At 39.5% G+C, this 25,379-nt stretch overlaps 1 long non-coding RNA gene across 1 annotated transcript; it reads right to left on the minus strand.

Annotated features, from left to right (window-relative positions):
* Window positions 1-3,945: 3,945 nt before the first annotated feature.
* On the minus strand, window positions 3,946-21,258 carry LOC118698473 (uncharacterized). The gene is made up of 4 exons (XR_004981886.2): window positions 21,178-21,258; window positions 9,209-9,294; window positions 8,388-8,634; window positions 3,946-6,873 (listed from the first exon to the last, which is right to left on the minus strand). It is a non-coding gene; the product is annotated as an uncharacterized LOC118698473 (long non-coding RNA).
* Between the last annotated feature and the right edge of the window lie 4,121 nt (window positions 21,259-25,379).

The raw sequence follows: 25,379 nt of genomic DNA on the forward strand, positions 1-25,379 counted from the left end.
AAGAAGTATCATCAAGGAAAGGTTTTATTCTGTGAGCATTCTAAAGAAGAGATTTTTTTTTTAATTTCCTGTTCTTATGTATTTCCTAAAAGGAAGAAATATGAAGATGGTCAGGCAGAGGGTTCAGTTACTGGAGGACTATAATGTTTCTCAGTAAATGGAGATTTGCACTATAAATTACCTCTAAGCTAGGAAAAATGCCTTAGCTTTTAGATCTTCTAAACTTTTAGGATTTTTTTGTTTTTTTTACTAAATAACTGACATGTTTACATATACATTTTTGACTACAAGGAGCTTTAGAAGGTATGAAGGAAAATCTCTTCTGCAAATAAAAGTCAAAAATTATCTAAAATAACTTCTATAATATTAAGATGTTGCAACTTCTATGGGTTTCTGGATCAGAACTTCCATATGATTCTGATAAAAATACTTGAGTGATGTTGTTGATGGCTCTGTAGTATTTGGCTGTGCCATCTGGGGAGAAGGGTAGGTTCTGATTCTTCTAGGTGGACTGTCACCAATGGGAGCCTGAGACTGTGTTACTGTATTCTTACTGTTACATAAATGTGTGCAAGTCACATTAAAATGTGATTTCATTAAAAAACTGATACCAATCCTGTCAGAACTGAGCACTAGGCAGACCAGAGATGAGCTCCATACAGCATCTTCTCTGCCCACTGCTCTTCTATTTTATCATTCTATATTTTTCTTTTATTAAAAAAGTGTCTTATCTTGAAAGCTATTGTCACATTGCTGAACATCAGGTCAAAAAGTTCACAGATGAGACATAATGAGTATACCAACAATTGATTTTTTTTTTGACATAGTTTTGGACTTTTCTTAACAAATGTTAAGAAAAAATAGTTGGACATGCTGCCACAGAGTTGTAGGCAGTCACTGTCAGCCTCAATGGGGAATATCCACCTTAGGCCAGTGCAGGAGACCTGGTCCCTTTGGCTTGCCCTGTTTATGAATCTCTCACATTGGCTAAGAGGGGGATTGCAGCAGAAGAGGAGGATGTCTGAGCCTGTCTGTGGAAATGGGACCATCAAGAAGTTAAAACCCGAGTTACTTGGTCTATCAGTTCCAAAAAGATTTAGGAATCAGACAAAACATGAGCACAATTAGTTCAGGGAAGCTGGCTACAGCCTTCAAATAAGCAAAAGGGGAAGGTGGGAGTTTTACGGACTGTGTTTGTGTGTTCAGGAACCTGCAATCCACCTGCTGTCCATGTTATGTACCTGTGTGACTTGGGATTTAGACATCTGATGTTTTAAGGAGGCAGGAAGATTTTCTCTGTTTCCCTTTAAAGAAACCATTTTTAAGGTTTTACCTCAGATCCTTGAACTACAGCAAACAAGCTCAGAGTTAGCAGATGTAGATTCTTGGTCATGACAGCATCCTTGTGCCAAACACACACAAATCCCACTAGACAGCAGACTTCTTGGGACCACCTACTTGTCTTTTCCTCTTTCTGTAACTTGCACCAAGACAAAGAGACACCATTTCCCTGTGTGCTCAGGCTTTAAGCTCTGAAGAGATATAGATACCCAAGATGAAAATTTTGGGGGTTGTGCACTGCTGAAATAAAATACTCTAATTATTAGTGCTTATAACTGTTTTGTTTGCACAAAAATGAGTTGTGTAAATCAGCTGCAAAGGGCTACACAATTACCAATGTAATGAAAAAAGAAAATTATGCAAATATTTAATACCCTGACTTGTATCTGCCTTTTTGTGCTGATATTGAATTATAAATAAAATAGAGCATTAACTGATCACGACCCTCACTACAGTCCTACTCAGGAGCACCAAGCTCCATGATAGCCATCACTCAGGGCTCTGCCACCTGCCTGAAGGAAGGCTCCACAATTCTGCTTAATTTCTGGGGTCAGCATAGGAAGGATTTTTATTTAAATGCTTGGTTCTCAACATAGTCAAGCTGAGTTGTATGGGAAAGAGATAAAGCCTGCAGCAGAAAAGGAGTGTAGTTTGGGTGTCAAAAGCTCAGGATTAGCCTGCAGAGAAGAATGGGCCATGAAGCATCCTGGCATTAGGAATGCTTAGGGAAAAGACTGAAGAAAACCTGGAGGAAACAAATCCAGCCCTGTTAACTGCCATTCATAGTATTTCTACTGCAAGCATTATGGACAATGATTTCTGATTTCATTGTGACTAATGAGATTGTTATTGTCAAGGAAACTGCCTGTAGTGAAATGGTTTTGCTTCAGATTTGAGAACAGTTCACATGTTACCTTTTTCTCTCTCAGTCTTTCATGATCCAAGGCAGATTTCATGGAGGGACAGGGGGAAAAGAGAGAGAGAGAGAGAGCAGACAAATAACTAACAATCTTTCCTTAAAAAGTCAAGGTTGGCAGGTAACCTGTGTGGTCAACGTAAAAAGCTGTTTTTCCTGGGGTGCTGGTTCTGCCTGCTCTCAGCATGCTGCCTGGGTGAGGGCACAGGGGTGCCAGTTAGAGGGTGCCAGTTTTGCTTTCAGCTCTCCTCTGCTCCTTGTTCAGCAGCCTCTCAGGGTTCACCTTGGTGTCTCTGGAAGACACAGTACTAGAGAACAGCCCATGCAAAACAATCTCTATTTGGCCCCTCAAATTCCCGAGGTGCTTACACTTTCCTCAGGTGCCTTTCCTACATATTTCATTGTGATGCTAGTCTGTGTTGAATTCTGATGAATATATTTACTTACTTTTTCTGGCAAGCAACCTGCAGCTATGAATACTATTAATGACACAGTGCACTTTGGGAAGTCCATTATCAGAAAGCCAGCTGCTATTTCAGGCACATTAGTTATACCCATTATCCACACACAGGCCATATGATTGATTGTCTCATGAATCCTCACAAGCCCAGGAGTAATGGCAGGCCAGTGCTGACCCAGTCATGAACTTAGAGCTGTGAGGGATACCCACCTCTATTGTGCAACTGTTTCCACTTCAGGGCAGAAGTGTCCCATTTCTGGTGGCCTAGGGCAAGCTCCTGAAATCTATCTGCCTCCAGGGATGGAGGATCTGGAGACACTGCTTGTCATCAGTGCTCCACACTGATACAGTCCTGCTCCTCCTGAATCCATCTTACAATTGAAGAGTTAATGTGTCCAGGATCCAGCATTCACAGAACACCTGCCTGTTGTACAAACACTTGGCAAGCATAAAGGGAAGCTGGAATGAACAGCAGCAAGGCGGAAGGAAGGAAAACAACCAGTGTGCAATCTCAAGTAAGAGCTCAGTTAAAACCATCAATGTTTTACAGGGACAAAAAGATGGACTTAATGTTACTTGGTAACCTAAGAAATACCTGTGGGTTCTGAGATGCTACAGGCCCCATCACCCCAAGCACCAAGTCTTCCTAACTGTAGGGTAAGGGAGGAGTAGCCCCCAAAAGCAATGAGCAGAGTCTGCACTGTGGGTGTCAGAGACTTGATGTTGTCAGAAGCAGATGAATTGGAATGTGAAAGCACACAGCGATGTAGGTGTGCTCCAGCTGCCTTTCAAGACTGGGACCTCAGCTGCCCAGATGCATTTACCATTTCCAAGTTTTGCCCTGTATCTTAAAGAAAAGGCTTTTATTTTCTGTCTGCTTTGACAAACAGCCATAAAGCTGATGCTCAGCTAGTGCCTATCGGAAAAATATTGGTCACGCTTTTTCATTTTTTGAAATGTAGATTAAATTTAGTCTTTAAAGGAAATTCAGTATCATTAATGCAAATTTATGTGAATAACTCTATTATCTGTATCTCCTACAATACACAGAACATGGAGCTGATCAGAGGGAAGCTTTTTTAAAGGTACTTGAGATAACGTAATGATCTTAAAGAATGTGTTTGTAAGCATTGCACCAGAAAAGGAAGAAAACCTGCAATTATACTTTCCAACAGGAAAAAACTGTTACAGAAATTGTTTAAAACATTGAAAAAACATTGAGACTAGAGAGGCATAATAAGTATTTTATCGTGAATTTTCTACAAAGAAGACACAATGTTTAGTATCAATTCCTAGTCCTATTCAATGCTGACAACCCTGATTCAGAGGAGGATGCACATATGACAAACTGTAACTTTAATGATATGGTTACTTCCACTAAGGGAGTGAAAGGAGCTTTCCTGGATCAAGCAATCCAGCAGGTTCTATGCAAATCAATACACACAGTGGCACGTATAGATCCATACTCTCGCTTTGAAACAAATAGGGGAAGGAATGGTATAGAACTAACTGGTATGAAATACCTATATATCTATTCCTCCTGTAGCAAGGTGTAGTTTTTAATAAGCACAATCCAATTATAAATCTTTTTGTTCTCCATTGGCCATTAGTACATACCTTGCCTTAACCATCCTGCATAAAACAGTGGCACTTCAGAGCTAAAACCAACAGCATATTTTAGCTTAACTGTAAAGTCTCAGTACTACTAGGTAGTAGAGTAATAGGGTTTTCCCAGATTTAAGTTTTATAAAGGTCAAAACAGTTACCTTTTTAATATCGAGTCATTGCACCTTTTTATATCTGTACATTGTCCTGTTCCCTTATGAATATATGCAAGTTGAATAAATATTTATAATAATCAGTTGGTAATCAGAATTTTGGTAGAACAATTTATTTTTTAATAAAATACCTATTAAGGTCCCATGTATTGCTTATGTAGGCAAAAGACCTGCATGCACTTCTTTCATTAAATCTGTTTGACTGATTTACTTGCTGACCAGACTACTCTAAAAAGGAATGTAGAATTTCTGCATCAGAATTAAGTCTCTTCTTATTTTGGTAAGAAATCATCCAAATGCACTCAAGAAGTATCTATTGTGGAATCCACTACATTTGACTTCCAGCACTCTTCAAATATACTAGCAATAATGACAGTAGTAATAATTAATTGTGGTACATTTGTTAATAGTTACATTTAAGGATCTTTAATGTCCTTTTCCTTAACCCTGTCTTGGGCAATAAAATGTTCAGCTGTTAATATCAAGAATTTGTACATTCAGTTAATCAATCCACTTTGCACTCATGCACTGGAAAAAAATGGACCATTGATTGCCCCTGTTATGATACAATTATTTTTAGCTTACTCCTTGATTTTTAAATATGTACTGGGAATACTAATTTTGCCACTTACCCTCTACTTGCCATCCCCCTTCCAAAAAACCTACAACACATATTGTACATACTTTACATTTGCCTTTATCTTATAGTTTTAGGTGCCTCTTCATAATGAATAGCAATCAGTATGGTAATTTCCATTTGCATAGAGAATCCAAAGCAGATCACAAACCATTGGTATAGCTGTTTATAGGTAATAAAACTTTAAAATACTGAATTCTACATTTAAGGGGAATAAATTGAAACTGCCATTTTTTCTTAAATGAAGGATTGCAAAACAAATTTAGAACTAAAAGCAGCTGTTGCCATGACACAGTCTAAATATTTAGGGGGAAAATGCCATGAGCATTAAAATAGCAGCATGTTTTTGAAAATCTTGAACTGTTGGAGGACAAACTTGATCATTTCTTTTAATGGAGACCAAGTCCTGGAAGTTTTCTCTGCGAAAGAGCAGGAGAATGTTTCCCAGCCTGCTGCTGAACAGAGCCTTCCATGCTGGAGACCTTATTAAGAGTTGGACTAGAAAATTAAGAAAATGTGAGATAATGATAATTGAGTAACAGATGTCTGTCAGAGAAAATGGCACCTCTGTGGTAGACAATGCAAACATGGCACTTTTAACCTTTTCTCGTATAATGTAATAAGCAGATTGATAGAAAATATTTTAATAAAAGACCCTAACTAGTAATTTTCACTGTGATACAGCCTGAGGTTAGAGTGATATCATGCTACTTGGGAAAGAGCCTTTTATTTTTCAGCCTATTATTGCTTTGTCTCCTACAAGCTTCCTGTACAAAAATACCAGAAACTCTCTCAAAGCCTTTTTAACAGTGAAAACTAACTCAAAATAAAAACCCCTTTGATGCGCATTTTTGACCCACAGAACAGATTACAGACACCAAGACTGCGATGGCGAGATCTCAACAGCAAAGTAAAGCACTTGAAACAACACACAAACAATGGGATCTGCTGTCCTATAATGTAATAAAGGGTCTCATTATATAAAATCTAATAGAACTAGCTTTGAAATTGCAGCTAACCTTTTGTGTAGATCAACAAATTAGCTATTACAAGTAATTCAAATGCAATGTTTCAATCTACTCTAGTAGCTTAAAATGGATATTTACACTGATGTTTTCTCAGGGATAATACCCCAGTTTAGCTTTACCAAAACCATAGCCTCTGAGGCTTCTGAAAGAAATCCAGTATTACACTTCCCCATACAAGGGTTCCTAGGGAAGGAATGATCTAAGGGAGCATTTCTCCCAGCCTTTCACCCACTGCTGTCTTCCTTCTTCAGCTCTGTCCTGCAGGTCCCAGCAGGCAGAGGTGCAGACTGGGGCTCTGCACTGCCAGTCCTGATTCACCTCCTGGGGCTGCCACAGCCTGCAGCTGGTGGGGTCATTGCTTTCACACCCAGCCCTTATCTAAAGCTGGCCTGAAAAGAGCTGGAATATCTTCCAAGACACCTCCCAGTGCTCATAGTTGATACATGCCATTTACTTGGACAGCAGTCTTTTAATTCAAACTACGTTGAGTGCAGAGCTGTGCTGGTGTTCATGTAGACACTCACATAAGCCATGACACTGCCATGCTTTTTGCTCTAAGACATAAAATTCACAGGGGCAGCAGCAAGAAGCAGCCACCATGTAGATGATCCTGGTCTGCTTACATGTCACCTTCTTGTTCTTCACAATCCAGCAAGACTCTCAGATGCTTCTTTAGCGTCTGAACAGGGAAGACTTGAAGCTTCCTCACACCTCTGAGGTAAAAAAAAAAAAAAGCCTGAGTCAGTGGAAGGTATCATTAACAGAGTGAAACGATAGTAATGCTCCTACTGTAGAAGGTCAAGCACTTCAGTGGGATTGCTGGCTGTGTCAGCCCCCACTGAACTGGGCACAAGCTGAGGATACCAAACCCAGCCCAGGGCTGTGAGGTACCAGGCTGGGAACCACCCTGGAGTAGCAGCTAACATCAAGACCAGATGACAATGATTAGTAGCACAGATTTGTTTCATGCAGGATCAAAACCTATGGAAGAGTATGCATTGAGAATAAGGGAATTAACGTGTTCCAACTGCCTCTCCCCATCACACCTCTGCCAGCGATATTTGGACATCAATTTTCAAGTTTGAACATCTCAGTCCAACTCTTGCATAGCAGGTACTGTACAAAGACATTTATGGAGCATTTGTGGTCAGTGAGTAAATAATCACTGCTGAAATTTAAATATAGAATGTTCCAAAGTACATTGCTGCCCATGTTTAAAAACAGAGCACACAAGCTCACTGTAAATTTTCAGAGGCTTTGCCAAGCTGAAGTTCTTGGACTTGCTTTACCCTAACTGAAACAGTGAATCTTTAAGGTGTTGCTGTAAAAGCACTAGTGACAACTGCTAGTTCACACAGGAACTGTAATTGCATGGAAGCAAAAATGTAAAGGAAAAAAGAAAAGAAGTCAAGCATCATAAAGGAAGTTCAGTATGGTAAGGGTTTGGAGTACCCCTTTTACTCCAACTTCTTTCTACATGCATTATTTTTCTTTGTGGCAGTCTATACAAGTTGTGGAATTTGGTTTCAAATAAAAGGCAACTGTCAAAAAGTAAATGCCTATTTTGTAAATGTGTGATTCCAATTGTTCTCATACAATGACCATACTACTGGACTTGTTTCAAGATATGAGGGATGACACTTGTTTTACTTTGCTCACACCAGTGGCCTCTCCTTTTAACCTGGTGCACAAGGGTGGCAAGGAAGGCTTCTGCTCACCCTATCCTGCCAGCAGTGCACTGGCTTCAGTGTGTGCTGCTCCTCTGCAGGGAGATGAGTTTCCCTTTTCCTAAAAGCAATTAAACCCTCACTGGAGGAGGGGCTTCAGTAACACATCAAGAGAGAGGATTTGGGGAACAAGCTAAGTCTGCATATACCCACTAAAACTTTGTAGGCTTGGGAAGCAGGTCCCAAAGGGATCCAGGCCTTGGAGGTTACTAAAGCAAAGATTTCTAGGGTCCAGAGGAGATTTTAAAGGTTTCTTTACAGCTCAGGATGTCTTTGCTGGACCAAAATCAAGCCTGAAGAAAACGTCTCACATTACAAAAAGGTATTTCACAGGGAAACTACTCACAAATCCCTGCACCAACATTATGTCTTAGCCAACAGCTTGATATTTGAAAAAATGTTTACATCTTCTGTTCTAACAAAACACTACATTTAAAAGTCAAAGCTCATCTTTGTGCATTTGGATGTTCACTTTCAAGGCAAAATGAAGACAGACCCACCTTGGACTTCTCACCACTTTGGAGTCCTATTAAATTGCAAAGGAAACTCAGGTATCCAGAAGTTCTGCAAAAAGTAGTATAACTATTGAAATACATAATGAAATAAAATAAATTTTAAAATAAGATGCAAACCATCTTGGAAAGCTGTTGTTGCTGGAATATTAGTTCTGAAGGTTTGATTTCCATACTGTAGTAAAGTTTCTTTCAGAGTATTTCATCTTCAGGTCAAACTTGCAAAGTCTGGTTTCTGAAAAAGAAAAACAAGTTGAATTAAAGTTCTAATGAACAATGAATTATAAACCAAAGTGCTTACAATTGTTTGTGGATAGGTATATAATGTCATTGAACAGCTTGAAGGTGATAAAAATGGTAATTTGTCTATGTCAGTGCATGAATATAGAAGATTCTTCTCCAGACTGCTGAAATACCAAGAGTACATAATCACACTGGGAAATTTTTCTCGCACGCTCTACATGAGCATGTTGACATGTTTTCCTCCCTGCCAGAAAATGTTAGGGAGACAGAGCAAATGTAGAACATTCACTGGGAAATTATTTTGCGTTTTGTAAAATGGCAGGAAAGGTATTCCTTCTGCATTGCTTGAACAATAGGAAACATCCATCAGAAAATCTTGAAAATTATTAGTCTGCATTTCATAAATGTCAAAACAAGCATATTTTACATATTAGGCATCTTCTACAAATATAATTGAATTATATGAAAGATAGATAAATTAATACACTCTCTGTAACTGTATATTCATGAATTTTCCTTAAAAAAAATACTTCATTTTAAATATAAGTTCTTTAAAATATACCTACCTTCTCCTTAATGAACTATTGACTGCATGTCAGCAGTATAGAGTTGAGATGTTTCAGAGCCTGCTATATTCTTGTGTGAGCTTGACCTGCAAGAGTTGAACAGATAAAGTACTTTTATAGAGAAAATTGAGGTGATTTTATATGGAAAACAAATTTTATGTCTTTTAACAGGAAAGGCAAAAGCATGTAGAATAATAAGAGCTGCCTCTCAATAAGTATGGTAACTAACTTTGAAAAGTAAAAGAAAAATGGCTGTTGTAGAGTGCTAAAGAATTCAAGGATGTTTAGGAATGTCTTCACTTTTTCTTCTCCTCCCTTCTCCCATCTTTCTCTCCAAGATGCCTTTCCCCACCCCTGTCCTGTTCTGCCTAGCCTGCTGCAGGGAGCAGTGTTCTTGTTACTAACAGTCCTCAGCTGCCTGAGGGCTGGCAAAGGCACCTCACTGGCTGAGAAGGGAGGAGACGGAGCAGAAAGCAGCAGAGAAATATAGGAAAGGCAACTTTAGTCTTCCCTCTCCTATTACAGAAAACCTTCCCTTCTCCATAGGCGTGGCTCTCGTTCCCAGGACAACTGTGTTGCCATCTTATTGCAGGGGTTCCATACTGTTGTCTCCTTACTACAAAAGTCTCATACCTTCCTGGTGTTTTTTGTTGGCTGCTCCTTCAAGCACTGACTCTTTCTTCTTCACAAAGTGGCCAACTGACTCCAGTTCCCTTCTCAACCAGCCACCTCACTCTTTTATAGCACTCTTCTCATTGGTTACAGCTGTGACCTGTTCAAGTCAGGCCTGTTCCTAATCTTTGATAATTGGCCCAACTGCAACTCCTTAGGGGTAAGATTACTTTCTACACTATCTTTATTTTCTTATATTCTATCCCCCTACACAACTGGCTTGGTGCACTGAAGGCACTGGTGAAGGCTTTACTCAGCATGACTGGGTGAAGCAGGCAGCAGGCACATGGTGCTCACCATGCCCAGGAGGTGTGTGTTTCATCCTTCATAGTCTGCCAGAAAAAATTGAAGGCCTCTCAAAAGCCTCCTTGTAGACCTCTGTTATTAGAATATGATCCCAATATTACCAGGTGGAACGTGCCTGGGCTCTTCTGGCCCTTGTTGCTTGACCAGAGGCGGCCACTGTGGTGTTTTCACCTCAGAGACACCCCTGGCTGGCTGGATGTTGCAGCTGGCACTTGGAACAAGTCCAGGCAAGCAGGAATTCAGTTTTTACCTCTAATGGGAAGGCTTTAGGTGAGGTGAAGAGGAAAAGGAGACGGATTCTGCCGGAGGGTTAATCCAGAGTTTTATCCCACGGTCACAGATCTCCAAATCTTGGTAACAGCTCCAACAAAATGCCGACTGCATGCTCTCAGTGTCCTTTTAAGCCCAGGGAAAGGGCGAGGGGAAGGGGTAGGTGTGCCACCAACCAGGTGGGACGGGGGGAAGGCTCAGGGGACAATGACACCCGGACTGGCCAATGAACTGCACCAATCACACGACGCGCTTGCTGGAATGTTAAGCTTGACGGACAGCACTTAGCAATGGGCAGGGGAAGGGAGAGGTTGGCACACCTGAGAAACTGGGAAAGGTGAAACGGGATATTGCTTCACACCGCAACACTCTGTGACTGTAGTAGATGAGCAACATAGTCTTCCATAAATTCCAGTACATCAAAGAAATATTAGCACTGGGGCTCTACATTTTTTCCTTTGGAAAGAATTTGACTAGGTTTAATATGGCCTGGATTTGTCAAAGCCTGACTTCTGTTCCTTGCTCTTGTGTAGATGTAAATTAAGCACAGTGTAAATCAAACACAATGTAAATTAAATACAAAACTGCTGAATTAGAGTTTGCAGATAGGGAATTATGCAATAGGGATTATAATGCAAAATGAGTCTGTAAGGAAAAAAAAAACTGTGGAATATTTACTGTCTTTTAAAACAGGAAGGTTAGCTGCTGTTTAGTTATTCTTAAATCATACTTTGTTCAATGACAGCTTCACTTGCAGACAGCTTGACTGGAGTTCTTTACTGATCCACACTGAGATTATGGGAATGCTTTTGGATTAACAACTCCATCCTGGCATCTGAATAATGAATTACTGATTTTAATACTCAGAATAGAAGAAAATATGGCTGAAATGTGGGGTGAAAATATGGCTGAAATTTGGAGTAAAAATATGTCAAGGAGCATTAATAAATACCTCTTAAAATTTTGCCTTACTAGACACACCACATGATATTTTGAAAATGAAATTTGGTTTATTTGAAAGTTGTTTATGGCTTCTTTTTGTTTCTCAGTTACAATTTGCAATTCCAGATACAACAATAATTTGTAAGTAAGGAATACCCCTAATTCATGTACACTGTTAGTGGATAGCTCCCTGAATAGCAAAGCATGAATTTGCCTCTGAGGTTGCTTCTTTCAGAAGCTGTATCACATCTGATACCAGCAACAGGATTTGCCACTCCTAAGGCAGAAAATGAATGCTCAGAATATACTGATCTCTCTTGGCTGAGAGCCACACTTTCAATTTATCAGGCATGCTTTTCAGTAATGGGTTAACCCTTATAGACAGCTAATGTTCATTCTGCTTTTGCTGGAATATATTTACAATAAAATATTTTTATCTCTCCACTTAAATAAGCATAAGAAAGGCAAAAAAATGGTACAAAAGAGGAGTAAAAATGAGAGCTCAAAATAGGCTAATAAAATCCTTCTCAAATATGCAGATATCCCAGAGGAAAAAAAAAAGAGGATTTTTTTTATATCTGACATTGATAGGGAGGAAGATTTGGTATCACTGGTCAGCAACAAGCTAGAAAATGTTGACAAGTACAAAGTGACTCTTGAGGCTCTGCATGGATTTAAAAGGGTAGATCATGCTTAGTAAAGTGGATTTCATAAGGAGGAGGCACAGAAGTGTGTTTGTGTGTGTGTGTGCTTATGCGCACACGTATACACAGCTTAAAAGATAATGTGAATTTTAGCCTAATTTTCCTGGTAAAAGCACTCTTGACATTTTCATATGCAATCACATGGAGCAACAGGACAGACCCTCAGGGTCTGGGGCTGCACTCAGGGAATGCTCACTGGAGAGTGATAAAAAAGTCTGAAGATCCCAAATATTCACAATGGCCACCTCATCATGATTCCCTGCCTTTAAAAGACAAAATGTGAGATGGTCTCCATTAGCTACCCAGGTGTAAAATTAGTTGATACAGATTGCACATGTGCCCAGAGCTGTTTCTTCAATGAACTTTGAGTAAGAACAGCATTTTCTCTTGTAATGTAAAACTGGCAAAAGTCTTCAACATGAATAAAATTGTCTGTACTCCTACCCTATCCTGTGATGGGCACCACTTCCAACAAAGGGGCATCCACAGTTTCTCTGGGCAACCTGTTCTAGTGTCTCACCACACAAACTGAAGTCTCAATAAATAATTTAGTCTTAATGTAGCTTCCCTTTCCATTCAGGCCCAAGCCTGTAGGATAAATGCAAGTGGAAAGGGGATGGTCTTACCCTGGACAAAGCTGGATCTTCCTCATAAATTTATACCTGTATAAAAGAGAAAGCTTGCTCCCACATGTGGCTCATCATTCCAGATCATTGCTCCTGCACCGCTGTCCAGGCCTTGATGGTGACTCCTCTGCAAGAAGCAGCCCCATAATCAGGATATCCCAGTGGCACACTACAGTGCAAGCAAATAGCAGGGACAGGTGATTGCTTTCAGCTTCTCTCATTCTCAGTTTCTGCGATGAAGTACAACCACAGTTTCTCTGGGCAACCTGTTCTCATGCCTTACCACCACAAATTAGGGTCTCAACATATTTGGGCTTAATGTGCCTTGCACTGTTAATGGTTTCCAACCTACCACGTGTCCAAAAGCAGGAAGTTCTTCTAGCCTTTTCTCCCTTGAGCTTTTGTTAGGTCAAAAGAGAGAAGCCTGTAAAAGACCGCCCAAAGACCAAGCAAACACTACATAGCACATGGATAGGCAGACAAAACAGGTAGTTGGAGAGGTATATGTAGCTCAGGCAAGATCCACTTTTTCTAAATTCTTAGTCACTTCTGCAAAACTCACTTTAATCTTCCAACTGAATAGGTGCAACAATATGACTAATATAAAATCTAAGCTTTTATTGAAAAATTAAGCTATACAATTCCCAAGACAGTAGTTGCACTCAGTGGAAACACTGGAAAAAGTTCCTCTAAGCCCCTTTAGCAACATCATCAAAACAAAAGCATTAACCTAAAGGGTAGCCATATGTTAACCAACACTTCTCTGCCGCCTTCAAAAAAAAAAAAAAAAAAAAGAAAGAAATCTGAAAGAATAAGCAAGAGTGGGATTTTGTGGCCTTCTTTTTGATGCTGGTTAGCTTTTGGATGATTTTGTCATCTAACTGGAAAGATAAAAATAGAACAGTGCTAGAGAGAATAGTAGAAGTGCAGTAGCATGTTTAATATAAGGTAAAATAATTAAGTTAATAGCAATTACTGTGTATGCCCCAAGCTGTGATCTAATCAGCTATCACAACCTAAGCAGGATTGGGCTGCATTGGTACTTAAGGGAGAAATCCCATATGCTATTGAAAACACAGCTGATGATTCAATAGCTGTTAAGTCTCTCTTCTGATTCACTTAGGAAAACAGCTCACACCAAGGGTTTAGAAGGAACTTTATATTTACTACCAATTAGAATAATAGTATTAATATTAAAAAGGATACTTGTTTTCTTCTTGTTTACTACACTGCTTTCATAGTGTAGTAGTTTCATAGATATATGGAATATATCTTCAAATTTCTACAGGATTTTAGAGGTACTAAATAGCAGTTGTATTTTATGTCTGAAGCAGTTTCTACTTTAGGGCTGGACAAAGTGGTTCTCACATAAATGCCATGAGCTTTATACACTTAACACACTTAAATAGTACTATTTAAAATTTATAAGACTCCTGTGAGACAGCAGCAAGGTCTTACCCAGAGTTCATGCAGCCAGAATGAAAATCTCCCAAGCAGATGCTGAACAGCTGGGGCATGCATCAATGAATCCCATGTAAAATATGTATTCCTTTGGCTGGCAAATGAGCTGCATGGGAATGAGCTTCACCCTCAGACTCTAATGTCCTTTGGGAATCAGTTCAATAAAGTTTTAATGTTAACATATACTTTTAATACTATTAGAACAATACGAATGATCAGTTAGTGAAATAAGTGTCATTACAGACACCCAGACATCATGGAAGAACATTTTGTGGGAACACAGCCTACAAGATTTGGGTCTTCTGTGGAGCATAATGCTCTGTTACACTGGAGAAGAGGTAATAATTCATTTTACATACTGGAGATAATGTGCTGAAGGGGGAATAAATGGACCACATCGGTTAAGTCTGCTACACAATGTAAGGAATTTTAAAAACCACGTGTCTTTGCTGAGACATAAAGCTCTTCTGGAATAAGTGCTACATCAGTTAACAACAGAAGATTAAATCTGGATGTAGCAAAGAGATTTTGTTTAAAACACTAATGACATACATTGTAACTTCAATGTGAATATGAGTCAATCAGTCTGTTGTGTATCCAGATATTAGACTGGCAGCAAATATTTGTGGCTAAGAATGGCAACCAGAGAATATGTAAAAGTTTGTAGCTTGGCTCTAGAGCAATCTATCTGGATTGCTTGAATCTATCAAGTCTATCTTGAATATATGTATTATTAGAGACCCTCTAAGATGAGCTAAAGAAAAGAGGGATAGCTCACATTTGAAATTTTTACCTGTTTATTTTTAGATATGAAGGCCAAATTTCTGGTGTATAATGAAGTACCTGAGTTAGAGCCAACCTGAGCCAGCAGGTCCCCATGCCATAGCCTGGCACTATACAAAGCCAACAGTTCAAGGCTCAGAGAAGTTCAGATGTGTTTGTAGAGCATAAGGGCTTGGGGCAGTGCCATGCCAATGCAGCTACACATTTCCAGATCTGAACAGCTTCTGTGCGTTTCTGCACGATAGACTCTTGTATTCCTCAGCAGATTAACTCCAGGAAAGCCAGTCTGGTGTCAATGAGGCCAGAAATCTAAGTTTTGTTACAACATGAGCTTTGCTGCTGTTTCTTACCAATTTCTCTGACAGTGAGTTGTGTGAAAGAGAAATGTAAATATATTGTCAAATGTGGTTTTTAAGGTATTCAATATGTACTTTCCAATGAGTTTTAATTGAGGATACAGTCTTTTAAATATATTGGGCAGTACAAATTAGTATTACATTTGTGTCTTTCTAACCATCAGACAAGTTAGGCAGTGTTGTGCTTTCTATTAGAAGATTCACTGAAGAATAATAGTCCAGTCCTTGGATCCTGCAATTTATACTTGGTACGGGTCTGAAGAGTCATTTGGCAAAAAAAAAAAAACAAAACACAGCAGTCAAAAGTGGCTTATCAGTCCCAATAAATATTTAGGACCAACTTGCCTTAGGGATGGCTCTAACTTGCATTAGCCAGTGCCCTGTCTGTGTACATTTGCCCATGCCCTGTGTATGCTCAGTTGCCTTAAGGCCTGATTGTATTCCAGTGCATGCACTCAGGGTGCTCTAAATCTGCATGTTTCACAAGCTCCTTGACTGCATATTTCCAGTCTTCTTGGAGAATGCAGGGCCTTGTTGTGACACCTACTCCAGGAGCTCTCCAGAACCCTGTGGTGTAATCCCGATATGGTACAAAGCAATAAAAGTGAGGGCTTAACAATAAGTCTCCTGGAGAAATTCAGCTCCAGATTATGAAACCTAAAGACAGATGCCTATTTGTGATTGTCCACAGGCAAGCCATGTGTTTAAGCTGACATGACAAATCAATGGAGTCACACACTTGTGAGAGGGAAATTCCTTTTGGAGCAGAGGACTAGGGAGGTGCTACAGACAAGCAGTTGGTGCTGAGACACACCTCCCTCCTGACCTTCCACTGCTGCTCTGGGAGGATGTGGACCTCCTGGAGGTTCTGTCTCATGTCTGCCACCATGGTGCAAATAGCTCAGTTACAGCTCAGATAGCACAAAATATTTCTGTGTGGGCATCCCATCTGAGTCTCCCAGCATGAGCCAGCTGCATTGTTCTGCAGGGTCCTGCAGTGTCTAGATCTCCACTGCCTGTAACAAGCTCTTCATACCCACATGTCAACATCCAGGTATAGACACTTACAATCAGGTTTATTAATTAATCTATAATATCCCCAGTGGCTTCTTCATAAAAAGGAATAAATGCACAAATACCGAAGCAGTTATTCATGAAATGCTTGAAGTCCCTGATACAGAAAAGGTGCTTGGTGTTTCTGAAGTAAATGAATGTGGCAACTATTTCCCCAGCAGGGGTAAGCTGCTGAGTTGTTTTAAATCCAGAAGACATTGGCAAATAAACACTTATTTTTGTTTCTCTCTCTTCACCCAGAAGATGTGGTGCAGCCAGGTCCTTAAAATAGAGCAGAGCTGGAAAGGATTTGGGGCAGCTAGAGAAACTGTCGGTGACAAGACGGCTGTACAAGCAAATGCCTCAAAGCTGAAATTCATGTGAGCTAAAGGCTACAATAAACAAAAGAGACTCACAGAAAGTGTGAGCATTGTCAGCATGTTTCTTCCTCTTCCCCGTCCTTTGAAGCCAGCCAATATCGAGGAAAGCAGCCAGAGCGGAAAAGGAAGCAGTCTGTATTTATAAGCCTAACAAGCAAGCATAAGACTTTGGGATTTATTTAAGAGAATGATGGGAAAAAATCGTGCCAAATCCAGTTCTCAGCAACTTCACAGCATCACTTCTTTTAGAAATTGGAAGATTCATCTTTCTGCTTGGTGTGGAAATAAAGATATCAGCGAAACACAGAGCTTTACAGGCATGTGGATATCATGGCCACCATCATCCTTTTCTCCCTCTATTGGAAAGCAGCTATTTTATCCTGGTAATATATTCAGAGGTGATATTGCTTTTTCTCACATCAGTCTCTCAGCAGATAAGAGAGTTTGTTTCCATGTGGTACAGAGAATTCCACAAAGGCCTAAAAATGATGAGCTGATATTTTTTTCCGTTTTAAGTACCAAAGTTCATAAAATGAACTACCAATCTTCTGCAGATTTGGGAGAGGTTTTGCTGAAACATAATTACAACAGAAGAGTGGGTGTACGAAATGGAATTTTTGGTTCAGACTAAATACAGAAAAATAACTTTTGTTTTGAAGTAGTAGTACTTCTTCTTTAACTAAATACTGCCATTTCATGCCTTTAAACTAATAGCAATTTTCTAATACAAACACATATAAGTAAACTGATCATATAGGCAAAAAAGAGAAGAAATTATATGTATGAAGTTGTCAGGAGTATTAACTTTGGTAACTCTGAGACACAATGTGGAAAATCTACAGACAACAATTCCATCTTGGATAAATTTAGTAGCAGGTAACAATCATTCAGATTAGAATTTACAGAGAACAAGGATGCAATATCTACTAAGAAAGAAATTAAGAAGCTTTTTAAGCGTTCAGTAGTTCAAAAACCTTTATCCAGAAATTCAGACAATATAAACACATCTTTGATTTCCTGAAATTGAATCCTGTATGAAAAAGCAAGCTGGTTTATATAATGCCACATTTCAGAATGCAAAAGTGGAAATGACAGGTGATTACATCTAATTATACTTAATTAGGATGCATATATACAAAGGAGTGAATGTTATATTTGTTTGGATTACTTCATTTTCAGTGAAGATATTTAAAATCAATTATTATTTATTTTGCCACTAAAAATTCTCTCTATACTCACAAAAACAAAATAAATCACTCATTTTTCAATTATTACAATTAATTAAAATGCTTCAGAAAATTTTATGTTTTGTTTAATATATTTTTAAAGGACAATTTTTTTATTTCAGAGGGCATGGAATCCACAGGATTTAAGATATTTTGCAATAAAATGTGAAAAGTTAAGCAAAGGGTGGGTGTTGTATGGACTTCTTGGTCATTTGCACACTTTTACAAGGAAGGAAAGAATAATGTGTAAATTAGGCAAGTGTGTTAAAAAATATTCTCCAAAAGTCAGGTTGTGTAGTACACAATGAATTTAAAGCATTTTCAGTAATTAGATTTAAAGCAGTTTCAGTAATTAATTTAAAGCAGTTTCAGTAGCATTTTCAGTAATTAATAGTACATTCTATATTAAGGGAGAATACTTGTTTATTAAGATGGAAGACATTTTCCTTTTGATTACCATTCAGTTCTGATCAGTTGAAGAGAACTTTGAAATTGTCTCATGTCCTTACTGTACCAGCTATTGTCTAATGCAAGGATATATTTTATATTTAGCTTTTCTTTTTCTGGGTAGTTTTTTTGGTTTTGCGTGGGTTTTTTTGTTTTTTGTTTTGTTTGGGCTTTGTTTTATGGGGGGTTTTTTGTTTTGTTTTTTTTTGGGGGGGGGTTTGGTAGGGTTTTGTTTTGTTTTTTTTTTCACTTTGCCATTATGTTCCTCCAAAAGTGATTTTCTTATTGGCTTCTTACTGATAAGGAATGAATTCATTCAGATGAAATAAAATTATCTTTAAAAGGAAAAAGTAAAAACATAATTTCCAGGTAGATCACTTCTACTACACCTTTCTGTTATTAGTTGAGAGTGTTCCACCTGTTAGTCCTTTGTAGGGAATCTCATGCAAAATTATTTACCAGTAAAACACACTGACCCAGTGGGTCACTCGTAAGAAACACACTGGGGCAACCCCTGGATCTGTCCACTTCACACAACAGCAGAGTGAACATAATTGCTGTCATTCCAAAATGCAGCTATTTTTAATGGATATTAGTCGCTGATAAAAATCACATTTAGAGCTTAAACTACCTGCCAAAATAGATGTCTACTGATGCTGATGCTTTTCCTGATTATCATAAGGTGAGAAAATGCAATATTCAGCTTCCATCACTTGATTGATCCACCACAGAAAATCTGACTGAGTCAGGATTCACCTTATCAACTAAATGATCAAGCAGCAAATTGAGCCAAGAGCCTGATCAGTTATTCTGCAACCTTAAGAGACTGCAGTTGAGAAAAGGCTTTGTTTATTGCATCTGTAAGTAATGTATAAACTATATCACTGGCCTCTAGAGAAAAGGAGTTTTTCAAGATCTCTGGGTGAGGTTTTTTCAAAGATAAACACATTCAGATATCAAATGACCAGGAGAACAAAGCATAAAAAAAGCATGAAATCTGTTCAAGGAGAAACATAGTACAGTGCTCCTGTAACCACAATTAGTCATAAAAGCTGACAGGGACCCCTTTTTTGTCTCTCTAAGATGATAATCTCACAGAGGAAAAAGAAAAGCAGTGATCACCTGCAAACAAATAATATCCTCATAAGAAGAAAATATCACACTGATAGAAGAAGTTAATGAAACATTGACTGCCAATTTGGAGTCTTTATTTTTCTGTACTTTTGTGTTCTGAGAAAACATGGATAGCCTGGAGCACAGGTAGTGGTATATGGAGATCCTTCAGCTTGAATCTGCTTCTAACAGCAGCCACTAGTCACTAGTGGCCAAGGACTTCCAATCCCTGGAGACCAGCCTTGCCCTGTACAGGATGAGTTGAGTGCTCTCAGCCCAGCACCCAGGTGAGAAACACAAGAACCACGAGTTTGATGCTGGTCACAAACCCCAGCAGGACATTTGGCTATGAAGCCAAGAATTTGCCATGGTATGACAAAGTATTTTCTGACTGCTTTCCAGATTAGTTTTGAGACAAGGCAGCATATGGAAGCTTACTTGGTTGCAGCAGCCTCTGCCTGCTCTGTGAATCTCTGCCAACTGACTGAGATTACATGTCTATCACCAGCTCTAAAATTCACATACACCAAATGTATATTGTCTATTTCACCTACTGCAGAGCTGGAGCCTCCAGCTTCCGGGAGATCAAACATCATCAGCCTTCCCTTTCCATGCAGAGTAAACAACCTCTTTTTTCTGACATTGCTTTCAAATGCTGTGACTATATCCAGCTGCTGCATTTCATTAAGGCATCATCTTTGATGTACTGCTAATACACCAATTCAATGAAATATTAAGATAAAATGACCTCGTGTTGGCTAGCAGAAGACTGTCACAGTGAGAAGTAGGAACTGGAAGTGCTCAGACTATTTGCAGTGGCTCCATCTGGAGATGTGATGAGTTACATATCTCAAAATAAAAGACTCTCCATTCAACCTCAATTATCAAGATAAAAGAATATACTGTTTAAAGCAAGGGCAAATATCAAAGAAGTCACAAAATGAGCATCTCTAAAAGAAAGATGTAGTCTCAATCTTTCATATTACCTTTAAATGAAATAATTTGAGCTCTCTAGTCAGCAAGTCTTTTTTATTAATACATGTGGTCATTCTGATTTTCCCCTCATTACTTTCCAGAAATATGGTAATGATTACAACAGCCCTCCATACTTGTTACCAGTTATTATCACCTGTCCTTCAGCACTGTCTAAAGATCCAGCATGAGATGACGAACAACTCTGGCAAAAGCTGCTGTACACAAAAGCAGTAAAATATAATTCCCATGCCAAATATCTGCAATGAGGGACAGACAGGGATGTCACAAATGAAATAATCTTGTTAAGTCCATTCACTTGTACTGGTATTTTCAATATGCTCTTGGTATTGCTCTTCTCCTTTTCTGTATTTATTTCTGTTAAATAAATAAGAAAAAACTTAGTATTGTGTTCCTTCATTGTTCCTTGTGTACTGCCTTTTCATTCCAGATATTTACTTATCTCTGACTCAGGAAGAAATAGTTCTTCAGGCCAAGTTTAGGGATAATGGTGGCATGCTATGTGCAATCTTTAGAAAAAGAGATATGTCATTATGTGCATTAAAGACTTCTTGAACTGGGGCTTTATGAGTTAATGGTCAGGAGCCCTGAGCACAGGAATACTGCTCAAGGTCTGTTGTGTAAGGGAAAGACTTACGGAGAGCAGGGCACTCTGATTCCTGATAGCACACTGCAGAGGGATGAGTGTCCCCTGACTTCTGCCAGCATGGACATTTTCCTGGCTTGGAAAGAGAAAAGGCCATGTAGTTAATAGAGAAAAATATAGCAATGCCTAATCAGTCAGCAGAACTGCAATGCTTCAGATTTTGTGGCTGACAAGGCAAATTCCCTCCCTGCGTCCTCAGGCCCAAGTGCCCTCTGGTAGCACTCTGCCCTGGCAGGAGCTTCTGTTCAGACATGTTGCTAAACTAGCACCGTCCTCATTTCTTATAAAAATAGAAGAAAAAAAAAGGAAAATGCACTACCATATAATATGTAAAGAAATCATCTTTCAGGGGAAAGGAGGGAAGGCAGGGATGCAGCAGTTGGCAGGTGCACCACAGTGCCTGGCTGCTCCTTGCATCTTGCCTGTCTGCACAGAAACTGTCACTACCCCAGTCTGAAAGCAGAAATACTCACTGGTCTCTGGCTTCTCTGAACATGACCAAAAGCTTCTGCACTTCTCAAATTCTATGTCCTTTAGGAAGATATTTAGTATCGGATCTGAGCTTTAAAGCAGTTGGAAAATCCTTTTTAAATCTCAGCACAGGATTTTTTTTCTTTTTGGCCTGCAGGCATTTCTAATAGTAGAACATCACTTTCCTGCCAAGACAAATTCTACCTCTTGCTTTTATTTTCCCATGCCACTTCCTGTGCCAATCAGCCTTTCCATTCTCCTGCAAATCCTGCTAGAAAAGCACTTCTTCTGCTTCTCTTTTCATCACTGATTTCTTCTTTAGTACATTAGCCTACTGTACGTAGATTATAAACTTCCTCTTAAATTGTTAACCTTGCTTGCTTGTTAATAAAGATGGTACAACATCTAAAAAATGGGTGCTGCTAAAGAATGGCAGAGAAACATTTCCCCAAAATGTTTCTGTTTCTGTGCATTGCTCTCATATGGCTCATCATGTGGACAAGCTCATAGATTATTCCTTTGCACATTCCACTGCATGATATTGAACTTTCCCTTTTCTCGTTATTTTATAATGAACAATTACAGTGGAAGTTCAAATGCATGTTTGAACAGGGTAATGCACAAAAGGAGGAGGAACTGTATCCATAAAGGATCTGGTTGTGGCCCCTTTAATTCTGTGACTATAAATGCTTCTTGCAATCAGCTCTGAAGCTTCAGTGAAGAGCAGCTCACAGATATTTTTCCACCAGGACTGAGTACACCACCAGTATCATGTTTCAATAGAACAGCTGGTGCTTAAAAGGATGGTAATTACAATTTTATTCAAAAAATCAGAACTGGTGGAGCTAAGATCATTGATTCAGATGGATGACCTTGAAAGGCAGATTGCAATGAACTTGTTGAACTTCTGAAAAAGTAAAAAAATATTAAATAAAAATAGATCTCTCTACAACATTTCTGGTACTTTTTGGTAATATGCTACAATCTTCAATTTCCCCCCAAATACTGTCATTATGAAAATTGACTGGAAAAAAATGTAGTCTGAAAAGCCTCATTATTTTACTATTCCTTCCAAGGGTAGGGATGACGTTCTAAAAGCTCCACTTCCCTGTAATTAAAAGCTCTGCAAAATTTTAGGTTTGAAGCAGTAGATCATGCTGATGATGTGTTTTATAGAAATAAAAAGACAAAAAGAGCTGTACTGGTTTGGGAAATGGACAGTCAGTCCCCAACTCAGACAGCGGCCATAAGCAGCTGCACAAGGAAGAATATGAGATTACAGCAAGCCTACAGTATTTCCTCTGAACATTTCCCATTCTCCATGTGTTTGTTTGGGGTTCAGACCCAAAACATCAGTGCATTTCCCTTTGGTGTCCCTGGCCAGGTCTGAAACCTGCACTGACACCCACAGTGTCTGCAGCATCCTGCAGCAAAGATGTACAGCTTTGCTATGAGTTGTGTGAAACACAGGATCCCTGGGTAATTCAGGCTGGAAGGGACCTCAAGATGGCTGTAGTCCAGCCTCCTGATCAAAACAGAGTCAGCTATGAGGTCAGATTAAGTTGTTCAGGGCTTTATCCAGCTAGGCAGTGAAAACCTCCATGGGTAGAAGCTGCACAACCTCCTTGTTCCAATATTTTTTTTTAGTTTCATTGGCAAAATATTTTTCTTTATACCCAGTCATATCTGCCATTCAGCTCTTCATGGCCATTGTCCTTTGTCTTGCTGCCATGCACTGCCAGGAGGACCCTGGTTCCAGCTTCTCAGTGAGGCAGGGGTGCTCTTTGATAGGTGCTCGTTAGTACTGGTTAGTAGGTACTGCTGCCAGGTGCCCCCAGAGCCATCCCTTTCCCAGACTGAAGATTCATTCCTGGTTCTTCAGTATGTCCTTTAAGGGCAAGTGTCCCAGATTTGACCATCAAGGGTAGCCCTTCACTGAATTCATTCCAGTTTATTGATGTCCTTCTTGTACTGCAGGACCCAAAACTGGATGCAGAATTCCAGCTGTGCTCTGATGAGCACTGAGAGAAGGGTGATAATCTCTTGGCCATGTTGCTCCTACTGACACAGCTGGGCATGCTCCCAGCCATCCCCACCATGCATGGCATGATGCTGACTCATGTTCCATCCTGCTGTCAGCCAAGAGTCCCAGCCCTTTCTCACAGAGCTGTTCCCCAGCCACTCAGTCCCCCATGATCATCCAGCTGTTAACACGGGGCCCTCCACATCCAAATTTACACAGCAACATCAGGTACTCACTGTTTTCTTCTCTGTTCCAAATAATTCCTTGGGTTTTGTTGGCTTGATTTGAGTATTTTTGTCAATATTTACCTAAACCCATACATATTCTACCAAAGTATATATTGGGTTCATGCTGTTCGTATTTCTAGAGGTAAAGCTGATATACCTCTTTGTAAGGCTTTTGATATTCTTCAGTAACCATAGCTGACAGTTCTGAGTACACTTACAGAGGTGACAGTCTGCTTTTTGTCATAGTGATCAGCTTCATGATGCTGCTGAATTAATCTGTTGCCTCTGCAATGTACCTTCTCTTACCTTCTGTTTGGTTGCAGACAGAGGTTGCTAGTATAAATGACATGAAGCTTCTTCATGTTCTGGAATTTAAGTATTTGCAGACTAGCAAGATGTTACTTGTCATCTACTTACTTAATATATAGCATCCTGAAGGGCTGCCAAAATACATACAAATACTGTAAAAAAGAAATCCAGAGGAAACATTATTTCAATTAAGGCAGTTTTTCATGGTCGTGCTCCAAATAATTATGATGGGGAGGCTGAAAGCTGAAGCTCAAAAACAAATGAAACCAGAGGAGTCAGTAATGTCCCATAAAGTCTAACTGCTGTGAAAGAGCCAATGGGCTTTTGCTCCCAGTCCAATTGTGTGGCTCTGACCCTTTAGAACCACAATGCATGTCAGATAACAACAGTCCAGGAGTAAACTTTGTCTTGCACTTACTTTTCAGAAAAAGGAATAAATATCACAAGGGGTGAAGGGCATTCTCTCAGCGTAAACTCTTGACCTAAATGATCTGAATTGCGAGACAATATTATAGTGGTGCCACAGCATTTTAGTTTCAGCCCTCAGTGTTGACTCTGTTACATAGGTCTTGAGACATGGAGTTTTCTGAAGTCTTTCTGCTGTATGTCATTTCCAGAAACCCAACCTCTAGCAATGCCCAGTGGCTTGAGAAGCAGCAGTGTGGTGATGCTGTACATGATGAGTAATTACTGAGCTCTACCGCAGTTCCACCTCCTGTTCCCTCTTGAAATGCATACGGATTACCCAGGCAAGTTTTGGCAATTTGCTGCAATTAGCCTGTGCATCAAGAAAACGCTGTTCCAACAGGGAGTATCAATGAATAGACCTTGTCAGGTTTTATTGATACCTCATTTATGTGAATGCAAACACACATACATTCATATCTGCATCCATGCATGCATTTTAACAAGTTGGATAACTTCTCTTCGAAGCTGTTGGTGCTGGAAGGCTAGACAACCATTCCATGCTGCCCATCAAGCCACTACACGGTTATCATGCTAATCAAAGCCCTCTTTGAAATGCTGTTTAGCTTCATTACCATCACAAAAGAGCAGCTAAAGGACATCTAAGGCGGGAGGGGGGAAGCGGGGAGGGGGATTGGAGGGGATGTGAACGCTCTGAGACACTATAATCTATTTGAACAGCCATGTTTATTGGAAAC

Source organism: Molothrus ater, chromosome 5, assembly GCF_012460135.2.
Source record: "Molothrus ater isolate BHLD 08-10-18 breed brown headed cowbird chromosome 5, BPBGC_Mater_1.1, whole genome shotgun sequence".
NCBI classification, from domain to species: domain Eukaryota; kingdom Metazoa; phylum Chordata; class Aves; order Passeriformes; family Icteridae; genus Molothrus; species Molothrus ater.